The sequence below is a fragment of the Bombus bifarius genome, unplaced genomic scaffold (genome assembly GCF_011952205.1).
Source record: "Bombus bifarius isolate JDL3187 unplaced genomic scaffold, Bbif_JDL3187 scf7180000009471, whole genome shotgun sequence".
Taxonomy (NCBI): Eukaryota; Metazoa; Arthropoda; class Insecta; order Hymenoptera; family Apidae; genus Bombus; species Bombus bifarius.
Window position 1 is genome coordinate 325,804 of NW_022885141.1, and position 12,924 is coordinate 338,727.

Genomic DNA, 12,924 nt, shown 5'->3' on the forward strand with positions numbered 1-12,924 from the left:
TAGCATTTCGTCCATTTGTCGTTTGATTTCTTCTTTATGGCATTCAGGCGGTCGGTAAGATTTTGTGTTAATGATTTTATTTTCTTTTAACGTTATTGTGTGTTTAGCAAGATTAGTGCATGGTAATAAGTCGGTCTCTAGATTGAATACGTCAAGGTAGAACAGCAATATCTTTTCGATTGGTTCACGGAGGGTTTTCTCTATATGCGAAAGTCTAACTAAATCTTTAAACGTGGAGACTTGATCATACGTATTTGAATTTTCGATAAAATTAGTCATTTTGGCTGGGCACTCACCACCATTGATAAAGCATATCGTTGTCGGTTTTCCTTCCAGGTAGACTGTTTTTGACACTGCTTGTTTTGGAGGTACGTCGTTTTCCTGTTGCAATAAAAGTATATTATTGTCAAGTTTTAATTGTTGATTCGAGAGTTCAAATTTGAATTTAGATAGGGCTGGCAAACCGAGTATGCCGTCTTCTATAATTGGAAAGTTGTCTTCTACCACAAAAAATTCTAGAGTTTTGCCAAATAGTTTTATCAAAGCGTGTTCGTTGGTTTTAAATTTAGAGTGTCCCATCGAGAATTTCTGTTCTTTTGTTATTCTTGGTCGTAATACGCATCTTCGCTTGAGTATATTAATTCCTGCTCCGCTGTCAATGAGGAATTTATGTCGCTGTCCGTCGGATCGTAAAAGTACTGTGGGTAGTCTTCCTGTTGTGGCGTTAATTCGTAGGTCTGGTCTATTGGTTCCTCTATTTCTTCCTTGTGTGTCTCGAGATTGTGGACTGCTGGTGGTCTCGGAAATTGGCTGGGTGTTCGAAAATTTTTACATTGACTGGAGACATGTCCGATTTGGTTGCATTTGAAGCATTTTAATTGTGTCCTTTGGGCAAGTGGTATTTGTTCGGTTTGTCGGAAGCTTCTTGGCATTGGATTGGGTGTTGGAGTTGGTTTTTTAGTGATCGGATTAGGATTATTGGTTGTTAGTCGTTGCTGCTCAGGAAGTCGTAATCGTTCTATTGGTTTTAGTCGTCGATTTCGATCTTCCCTGAAGAATCGCTCGATGTCGGTGGCTTTCTTTTCGGCTTCAAGGATATTGTATGGTGGATTGGCGAGTAGTAATTGTCCTATTTCGCCTTTCAGGCCTCGGATAAAATCGATCACGGAGTCTTTTAAAATCCTGTCGTTCATAGCTCGTCTAGTAATTTCGTCACGGTATTCGTTCGTTATACTGTATTGTAACTTATTGAGTGCTCTGCGGAACCTGATGATATAACTTTGCACACTTTCGTCGTGACGCTGTCTCGTTTCGCGTAGCTGGTCTTGATGTTCTCTAACAGAGTCTTGGGTGGCTACGTTTCGTCTTAGGGCATCGTACAGGTGTCCGTATTCGTATATCGATATATTGCAGATGGCCATTGCGGCTTTACCCGTGATTTTCCCGATTTTAATCATTTTTAATAGTAACGTGGGTTCGCTACACATGGCTCGTAATTCGCGTACTTCGCGTATGAATTCTTCTACTCCGATATTGTCTTCGCCGTTTAATTGCGGAATACATACTATCGCGTCTTTGGCCCGTAAGCTCGGAGAGGCGAATTGCGGTGGACGGTCTTCGTAAGAGGGATGGTTGTCTTCTTCTGTTCGAATTGGAACGCATGGTGGGGAAGTTCTATCTCTCGCGGCAACAGATTCGTCCATAGTAATAAGGGAGCCTAGTTCTGTAGTAGCGTCGCGTCCTATTTTTATTTTGGAGATATTTTTGCCTAATAGTTCTATTTCCGCGGCACGCTTCTTATTTTCACTGTCGGCCGTCCGTTGTGTCTCTTCTACACGTTGCGCAAGAATTTCAATTTGTTTTTGTATCACGTCGAGTATGGCACGAATCGAATTGTCCGTACCTCCGTTTGTAGAAACGGTTTCAATAGTTTCGACTTTGTCTTTTCGTGATGTGGGCATGATTCTAATTGAGCTTATTGATTCTGAACTACTGTTGCTATTTGAACTCGAAGCGCTTGAGAAACTGGGTTTTCTCACACGGTATCGTGAAAATGAATCCAGATTTTTCAGCTTACCGTAGTAGCTATGGCCGTTGAGGAGTCTCAGGGATGTTTCCTCTCTGGTTGGTTTTAGATTCCGAATCTTATTCGTAGGCTTGCTCTGCGCTGACCGTAGTCCTCTCGTCTAGTTTCACCGTAATGGAACGTTGAAAGTTGCTGCAGGGCCTCGTAGTAGCAAAGATTCGCACTGGGTCCGTTGATCCTTCGATCTTCAATGATGCGCGTACGCCGAAATCGTAATTTCGTTTGCACTGAAGTGAATAGATCCTGGCACGGATCGCCAAAAATGTCGTGTAAAATTAAGGTAAAAATAAGGAACTTGTTAATTTCCGAAAAGGAGATTAAGTTCTTTTTATTTTTTACTCAATTTATACAATTTTTCGGTTCGCGATGATACACTTTCGATACTTGGATTAGTTAAGAATTTTTTTATTAGACTGACTGGATGATTTTGAAGGGAGCATTTATATTCTTCCATTCGTTGGAGTGGGAGAAGGTTTTGTTTATACTTAGTGTAAAATTCGGAGAACGGCTGGAGTGATCGAATGCCACTCAGGCGGCTGAGAACGGGTGCTGACCGGACGGTCACACGCGATAAGGCGTTCGGAATTTCGGTTTGTTATATACAGTTGCTCGAATTTCGTCTGTGACACATACATAGGCATGATGATATAAAAACATATTACACATATATATGTATGCAATGACAGATATAGTATATAACAATATATACATTTATACGTATATAATAAAGTTACAGGATATATGAAAATTATAATAAGAATGTGGATATAATATATGTCATATAACATGTAATGATGTTAAATGTTATGGTTGATTTCATTGACCGCAGTTCTCATTTACATTATTACATTCGTCAGTTTGTTGTGGCAATAAAATTTCAACCAGGTAATCTGAAATACAGTAGAGCCTCCGGTATCAAAACTAACAGGGACACAATACTGCTCGGATGTGGGAAAAATTACTTTCATATGAAATTTCATTTATTCAAATACAGATTAAGATTGCTTGACAGTTTCTTTAAATATCTATGGATTCCATACTTTCTTGCCTGTTAAGTCACATAATTCTTTACTTTTTCTAAACACTGTTTGTCGGGAATCTATGGCAAATATAATATCTATAAATTTTAATCTATGGCAAATATTAGAACTGAAAATGTAAAGACCCTGAGACATGGATACAATCAATAAAGAAACAAATGAAAATGGGACCAATGAAGGATTGAATAAGACAAACTCGCTCCCGTGGAATTCAACGCCGATAGTGGGAACCTTGTGATTGGAGCGACCGGATTCGTGGGAGTAGGTCTACTGGAAAAACTGATGCATCACTGCGTACACGCATCGCTGCCATTTTTATACTAATTCGCCCAAAAACTAACGAAACGATAGAACAGCGATTTAAGAAGCTCATAGATGATCCCGTTCGTAAATATTCTTCTTGTTTCTTTCAATATTTAAGCTTGTCAGGAGCCAAATTGATTAAATTTCTTTTCTGGAATTGAGCTGGTGTTATTTTGTTTTCAGATTTACGACAACATCAAAGCGAAACATCCCTCAGTTTTGACTAAAGTTTACCATGTGAAAGGTGGCGTGAGTCTACCGGATTTAAGTCCTTCGCGAGAAAATAGAAATGTGTAGTTAGAGAAAGTAAACATATTGTTTCATGTCGCGGCCACTGTGAGATTCAACGAGCCGTTGCACGCAGCTATTAATGTGAATACGAATGGTACTACTCGTGTTATCGAACTTTGGAACGAATTGAGCCATCCGATTAGCTTCGTCCACGTTAGCACAGCTTATGAGATCGGGGAAGAAGTTTATACGTAAGGATAAGTTATACACAGGCGTTGTTCCGTCGTTTACGAATATTATATTTATAATTGTAAAGTGAAGAATATGTTCACATATTATTGATTTTGCAGCACGAGTTTGAAACCTTCAGAGGTGATCGATATGTGTGACAAATTAGGAAAAACGTCCATCAACCAAATAGAAAAAAAAATTTTAAGAACTGATCCAAACACATACACATTCAGTAAGAATTTGGCAGTGCAGATAGTAACAAGCAAGTGCAAAGATCTGTCAGTTGCGATAGTCCGACCAAGTATAATTGGAGTCTCTGTGGAAGAACCACGTCCTGGATGGATACAGAATATTTCTGCATTTACAGGTATTTTCATAGATTTTTTTCAATAGTAATTGTTCAACGCTCCTTACATTTCACGAAAGTGGAGTTAATCGATTTGTTTGTAAGAGGATAAATGAGAGGCTTTCCACTAGATCATCATTATTATAGTTTATATTTGTTGTTGCTCATTATTACGAGAATTCTCTCTTATCTATTTAGCGCTATATTTCTGGCAATCAAAATTCACAAATAATTTCTAAACCAATTTAATGTTATCAGGTACCATTATGCTAATCGGCAGAGGATGTGCAACAGCAGTACGGGGCAGGAGAGATTGGACTTAGTGCCTGTTGATTTCGTAATCGACACGATAATATGTACTGAATGACATGCCACGCTACATCGTGATCTTGAAGTTAAAGTTTACAACTGTACGAGGAACGCTAACCCTTTTAAGTAATATTTATTACGAATTTTTTTCTACTAATGTAATTCCAATGTTAGAGTGTTCTAAAAGTTCGAATTTATTTAAGTAATTTGGATACTGGAAACGCAATCGAACGTAGAAGATCCCAATATGTCATTAATTTAGAAGAATAGCGATACAATATAATATTTATTCAAATTCCATAATATTCCCCGAGATACTCGGATGATAGTAAACTTTACTTTAAGTATAATTCCAATAAGTATACAAATGAAAATGTTTCAATTTACAAGATGAGGTCCGATGCTAAATGCTATGGAAAAATATAGCACAGAAATGCCACTGAACGATACGCTATGGTATCCAGGTTGTTCAGTCCTAGCTACTAGATGTATGTACAATGGTCCGAGTGTAATTCCGCATGTATTTCGTGCGTTCTTTATAGATATCTTTTTAAGACTCCGAGGTAGTAAACCAATGTTCCAGTATACCAATACTGTATACAATAGTAAACAATAGTATACCAATGAATGTATTCTATCGATCCTCGAACAACGAGGGCAATCTTTCTGGGATAATCTCCGACTTCATCTATAATAATAAATGAAAATGATATTTCAGAATGATGGAACTTCTCAAAAATGGCATTAAGCTATTCACGTCGATAGCAGTTTTCACCACGCACGAAAGGACTTTCCAAAGGGATAACTGTTCCGACTTGGCCAGGAAGGTGAAAATGTTCAACGACAGCGATATGGTCAAACTAGACTTACGGGATATGAATTGAGAAAAGTATGTTGAAGTTTACCTGATGGGAATTAAGAAATTTGTTCTAAAACAAGAGTTTCAGTCAACAGCCCGTCAACGATTAGCAAGGTACGTATAAAAGTATCTTCGAATAAAAAAATAGGAACTAATATATGTCGGAGATGAAAGGAAAACCGGAGCCTTCCCTATGCAATTTTGAGGAAGCCTTCTAATGCTTTAGCCTAGATTTTATCATAACTGTAATTAAGCAATTGTCGTCTGTAATTGTTTGACATTTGTGAAAAGCGAAAGTGGGTTCGAGGTGACAACTGGTCGCTGAACGTAGCCACGGTCACGGGATAAACGTTTTGCTTGATGAAGGTGTGGATTGGTTGTATTGTTCTCCCTAGAAATCACATAGAATTGTACTTTAGAGATGCTGATATAATGGGACACGTTGTATTTGGAATCAATCTCCAGACAGAAATTGCCTAGTATCGGCGTTTGGATCTTTCTCGACGTTTCCAAAGAGTATACAACAAACTTTTGACAGATATTGCCTAGCAACAACGATTGGAACGTTCTCGATGCCTCCAGCGAGAATATAACAAACAAATTCAGTCGTATAACGAAAAAGATTTTAATCAGATATTCATTCGTGTGATCGCCTTGGAAAGTGATACATCAAGTAATTTACCGAGTGATTCAGCAAACGTATTTTTGTGTTATAAAAATTATTTAGAGTTATCCCGTTGACCGTGGATTCGTTTGAACCCCGGAACATTGTTAATAGCGTAAATTAAATTCATTATTCGTAAAACCTATCAATCGTTAATTTCATTATTCGTTAAATTTATCATTCGTAAAATATATTATTCGTTCCTCTTATTGTTCGATAAAACTTATTATTCTTTAATCTAATTATTAATTAAACTTATCATTTGTTAATCAATCATATCATTTTAAAACTCATTATTCATAATATTTTGTAAAATCTTGTTTATTCGTGTAAATATATTCTCTGTTTTGTTAAACAATGGCTAATTCAAATGAAGAAACATTACGCGACTTAAATCCTAATGATAACCCGACATATAAATACATATATTGTTGGTTATTTCAGGTTGTACTGGATACATCAGATCACCAAAATATCCGGTATAAAAATTTTGTTATGGATAATACTATGTTTTGTATACTGACTACTTGAACGTTACTTTTTTATTTTTGAACCAAAGACAATATGAATACAATTTATGAGGAAGGGATTTATCATCCTTTTCACTTTGTTTTATCATTCGTCTCCTTTCTAAATAAATCCATTTATGACATTGTTTATTTTTTCTATAAAATTTTAATAAGAATGCAGGTATTTATACGAACATGATTTCAAAGCTGTAAGTAATTCATCTGCTTACTGAATATGAACATTTTTCCATTATAATGTCAATATTATGTGGCGGATGAAAAGAGAGTTTGTGTTTCGTCCCGGGACTAGCGGTGGACTCGTCAGTAAGGCTATGCTCGGTAGTCCCTGCCTTAGACGTAGAGGGAGTCTCGCTAGGTGCGGTATTTGTATCAATCGTCCGTATATTCGACCGCTAGTAAGTTAGACAGACTCGTTGTCGTCGTAGCCCTCTAGTATTGGCGGTTGGTACCAGCGGATTGCCCGTGAGGTGTTGCGCCGCGTTGATGCCTCGACCTGTCTGCGTCCTATTGATACCGATCCGCCACAATTATAATGACAAAAACTTCTTTCATTCTCCAACATACAAATGTTACGAGATAGTTATTCGTTGACAATAATAATTTACCATTGAAAAGTCTACTGAGATATAAACAATGATGATAGAAAATAAATATATTTTAAAATAAAATAATTCTAAAGTAAAACTTTTCTAAGAATCCTTCATTAGTTCTAAAGGCTCACTTTGATTCTCAAGTTGTTTACTCACAAACCTTGTCGTTTTTTGACCAGTCGGCGTTAAAATATATGATACAATCAACGAAATAGAGACTAAATGTAATATTCATGCTGAATAAAATATTATTTCACATAATAAGTAGTAGGTAGGTTTCTATTTAAGTTAGATATAAATAGGATGTAGGGTTTTATTTCATGTGTATGTATGTGAATATCGCAATATAAATGATCAATGATTTGTACAGAAATTGTGTGTGATTCATAGAAGACAGCGTATTGCCACATTTATTAACAGCTCATAAATTTGTAATGCGTACGTGGTTTTTCTGTGAATATTGCTATTTTTGTTACGATTTATCTCGGAACAGTTCGGCCACCGCAGTGCGTGTGTGATTTTCCTACGATGTGTAAACTTGCAAAAAAATTGTTTACATGTATATTTGTTTATTAATTATTTATGACGGCGAAGGTTCAGAGGAAATACTAATCCTCTCAATTCGAAAACACCCTGTGCAGTTTACGATATGACGTTACGGATTTTAATGAGCATGCAGGTTTGATGTTCAATCTATGACTTTTCTTAAAAAACGTCTCACAGGATGATTTACGTCTGCGAATCCCGTAATCTGCTTCTCTACGACTTGTAAGCTACTAACCATGCATCGTTCATTTGGAATCGTTCTGCACTATGCTCGAGTTGACATTTTCGTTCGTGTAAGGAAATGAAGCCAAGCACAGGGATATATGGTTCGCAAACTACTCCTTCCACTCCTTAAATTGGCGTTATTCACAATATATTTTCAGCAACTAAGTGAAAAACTTGGCGATCCAGAACTTAATATTACGGCATTTAAATCCATATCAAAGATTAAATCGACCATGTGTTCCTAAAAAGAAGATTAAATATCGCCTTTACTCATGTATATTCCTTAAAGTGTTTACATAATATATTTTAAATCAATCATCGGCGAATGTGAGACAAAACTTATAATTTTAACAAATTTTGCCATCGGATGCTACTTATGATGCAACTACGCTTTTATGCCATATAACCAATGCAGTAACATCCTCGATCAAGATATATCAGGGTTATGGTTCGCGAAAGACTGCATGCGATAATTTTAATTTTGATTTAATCAAGAATGGAATTATGTACCTGCATCGATAACAAGTGCATTATATTTGCGATTTTTACGTTCGTGACTCCATAACAAATTGTATTAATGTTAATGCACAGGCGTAAACTCAATCTATTGCATGTATGATTGCTTACGGCCTACCTCATTGTTGACCAGTTCGCCAATTTTTTAATTAAACATTTGTGTTCTTGCGGACAGAACGCAGACCTGCTCCTCATGGACCACCTCGTTCTTCAGGTTCCACAATATTGGACTTCGAATGTAATAAAATTAAAAATGCGATATATAGCAATATGCATATATAATTGCATTGGTTTGTAGTAATCAGATTAGTAAAAATATGAATGTACAAAAATCGTAATCCTTATTAGTTCTAATAAACATTCTCGAACGATAGCATCCACGGCCACTACTATTATCAAATCATCAGTGAAAATGCTTGTACCGTTGATCGTCGGCGACACTGATTTCGGTCGTATGCGTAATAAATACAAAATGAAATATCGGAATATAAATAGGATATTTACATTAATTAGAACCCATATATATACATGTCGTAGCATTGATAATAAAAATGCAATTTTTTTTGTCATATGTATTGCTGCCATAATCTCTCAAATGAACATGACTAGCGTAATTTCTTCAAACAATTTTGAATACTTGTGATTAACAAGAGAGGTTTCTTTCAATACGCTGGACATCGTGAAATTTGTATTAACAAATTTTTATCTGCATTTAACTGCTTCCGAAATAATCTCTTAGGCATTAGCATTAGGCATATCGCAGCTAAAAAAGATACGAGTCTAATATTATGCGCCGCCTTTCAAATCTACAAAGTTTTATCAAATTCAGAATCTAACCGATCTCCACCGTTTCTTGTTAGTAGGAAGTTTCCATTTGATTTTATGGCTTCAAACTGTCATGGAAATATTTTTTCGTTCTCCTAAAAGAACCTCCTTTAAATGATTTCTTGATGAAATATGGTGACTCGATATTTTTCGTTTCAGGTGGTCCCATATATTTTCAATAATGTTTGTACTATAATGCTATTTTTAAGTGTTTCCAAATATGATACAAAATTAACGATCGTGTATTAGCATTGTGTTGCATATCATTGTATATCGTTTATTATCGTGCTTTGGATAGTTACCTTGTATCAGGACGAAATTGCCGTCCAAATTCATTTTTTATGCATTGATGCAGATTATTCTTAAAAATATTTATATACTTTTTATCCTATGAACCGCGAACTGTTCGAATATATGTTACACATACATTTATATCATTAGCTAGATTCTTATTAATATTTTCAGAACAGGAATATGTAACAGGAATTTTTTCTTAAATTACTTTGGAGACCTGTAAGAATATATAAACATTATTCATTTGCAAAAAATTTCTTACTAAACAATATTCTACCATAATTTTAATTTTTGTCACAGTTAGTTATTGTATGAATATCTTTTACACTGACTGTGTGTTATTTCTTTTCAATACCACCACAATAGATCGTTCGTATGAGATGCAATTAGCAATTCAAACATTTTCACCTTCATCTTAATCAGTAAAAACTTATACGTAATGAAAATATCATTAAAATGTAAACGTAGAAGCAACCTATGATAAAAAGTCAACTGCTGTCAATTTTTCACGCCTTAAGATGATTCAAAGGTATTTCTACTTTGGTTTTGGTAGTAAAAATGTTAATCGTATCATTAATGCATGACATTATTCCGTTTCAGTAAGAGGGTAATGTTATTAAAGGTATGTGTATCTTGAGGTGCTTCACGCCGAAATTCATTAAAGCCCTGTGACACACGTGTCGGTATCTACTATCGTGAAGTCGCATTGTTGTTCGATCTTTGGTAAAGAACACAGAGTGGAAATAACAACAAGTAACATGCGATTGTAGATTCCTTGACATTGTATATTTAATTGTGTCTTCTATTAATTGTCAATTATCATTATCAATACAATATATATCAAAAATATCATCGGATCATTAATTACTACAATAATTTAAATGATGTTATTGAATTCTCGAACATTTATTTTGTTATCGCCTTCTTTACAAATTTCTCGTTGATTATATCTGCACCACAACTTACTACATTTTTAATCACGCAACGAATCTCATTCGCGATAGCAGGCTTATTGCAAGTAGATGATAATCCTTCTTCTGCTATTACGATAGGCGTTATATTCGCAAGTGTATGACATTTGCGTGTTTCGTCGCAATCATCACTTGTCGACATCAAGAGTATTGGCCCTCGCCCTTCCTTCAGATTTATGCCTTCCACAGAATTCACAGGGATGAGAGATAAACAAATAGATATTATAGGAAAGTAGATACAAAAGAAAACACATAACAATCGATGAAAAGAAACACAAGGCCGCTCATTGTTCTACCACACACTTCATTGATATCGGCTATAAACACATGCGCGCGGTTCAGTGTGCAGGTGCAGAGTCCATTAAAAGTAACCTATGCTAATTAAAATGCCGAGCGCATACGATTAAGAATATATTGATGTGGATTTACCGTCACACGCAGTAAAGATAGACTTGTTCGTCCGCTTCGCGGAGTGACGCGTTCATGGTAGAATGCGCCAACGAGAGTCGTAAATTCTCGTTACTTAAATGATACTTGAGGAATTTAAGAGCCTTGATTGTAAAAAATGCTAAAATTTATGACGGATCTTAGGATTATTGCAGGTCCGACTACGGATGCTGAGACATCTGGTGATTATCTTGACCGATGGATGGAATAAGGTTTACGTGGAGTATGGTTTACGAAAAAGCTGCTTTTTTCCATAAACAAGGTCGCCCATGAACCATGTTGGTAGGAGGCTTCCTCCTCCTATCTTCATTCATTAACGCTGGACATAACCAATGGGTATCGCGGATCGTTACACTCAATTTTCATAACGAAAAGTGTGAACAACGAATCCGCTTCCTTCGTTCAAAAAATACCCACACACCGAGCTTTCCTCCGTAATTACATGAGAGCGGAGGTTCAGTTATCTTTCAGTTCTAACAGACTAATCACCTCAAGATTTCTTCGACGACAACATATCTATCAGGACTCGAGCTCTGTCTTCAGATCAGTCATCACCTCTACACTGATTCTCTCATCTAAGAGTAATCCATTTATTCTTCACTGACATCTTACGCATCGGCGTTACTATCTTGTGTAAAGTTGTTGGAAATACATAGTTTATAACCCCGTTAATCGCAGCGTTATACCACCTCAATCACCCCTATTATTTCAACGGAAATCAGGGGATCGATCTGTTCGCGGCGTCGATTATTACAATCGTAACGGGAATTTACAACTCCCGTTGACGAGTTTCCTCTCGAGCGCGTCTCCCCGCAACTGGTCGAAAATACAGCTAATAATGAAAAATGGTAATATAGATATTTATATACATATCATGTAGATAACGTTAGATTACGTTTATATTTATACATGTATTATATTTTATATTTTATTAATTACTTTGCAATTTACACTTATGACGTAAAAGTTTAGTATTATTCCGAGTAGAAATCTGAGAACTAAGTTTGTGTTACAGTAAAATTAAATGCTAGTTTTATGAAAGGATATGTACGTTTAAAAAGATATTGTATCCTGCAACCGTGAAAACATCAAACAAGACGCAAACATTTTTTAATTTATTTGGAAGGAAAACAAACTGTGTTCTTTATATCGTTGTATATAGTACGTTGTATATTTTACCGTGGTTCTGTAGGAGAGTAAAAGATTTCTATGTAGTCATGGCGGTTGAACCAAGCGAGTGTCACAGAGCCATAAATTTGCGATAGGAAATCCAAGGGGATCTAACGAACATCCCGCGGACCATCGAAACGACAACGTAGAGAGTGTTCCAGTGTCAGAAAACAGTAACAGCATGGCGATCTCTGACCTGGGCTTGGGCGACACCCCCGGCAACACCCCCTCTATAAGAGCCAAACCCATAGTATATAAACCTTGCTAAAATCAGCTCTCGACATTCTCTGTTCTAATACTCTGAACCGGCACTCTGTTGGATTCGTACAATAAATTTTACTACTGTGTCTAAAGTTCAATTCGTTACCTTATTTGTGAAACGGTCGAACTGCGACGCGAGGAATCACCGGTGATCTGTCAGTTTCGTGATTTCTTGTGTCTCCTACGTGACAAGAGCGCCATCTGACTACTATCTTGAATATACAAAGCGTGACATTTAAATGGGAACCATATAGTACCTCTATCATTTTTGATTTTATAGAAAAAACTTTCCGTATAAAGTTAATTGCAATAATTAAATTAGACATCGTTTTGTACAACAGAGATTATATTTACAGGTACAAAAATGACTTTTACAAAGTTTAACGAACAACCGTGGTGTTTAAATACGCAAGATGCAATTGATAATGTTCTTGGGTTCGATAACGAATCCACGGTCAAGGATAACTCTTTACTAAGCGT

At 36.2% G+C, this 12,924-nt stretch overlaps 1 pseudogene; it reads left to right on the forward strand.

Annotated features, from left to right (window-relative positions):
- The first annotated feature begins 3,259 nt into the window (after window positions 1-3,259).
- Window positions 3,260-6,595, forward strand: LOC117215238 (annotated as a pseudogene).
- Window positions 6,596-12,924: the final 6,329 nt, after the last annotated feature.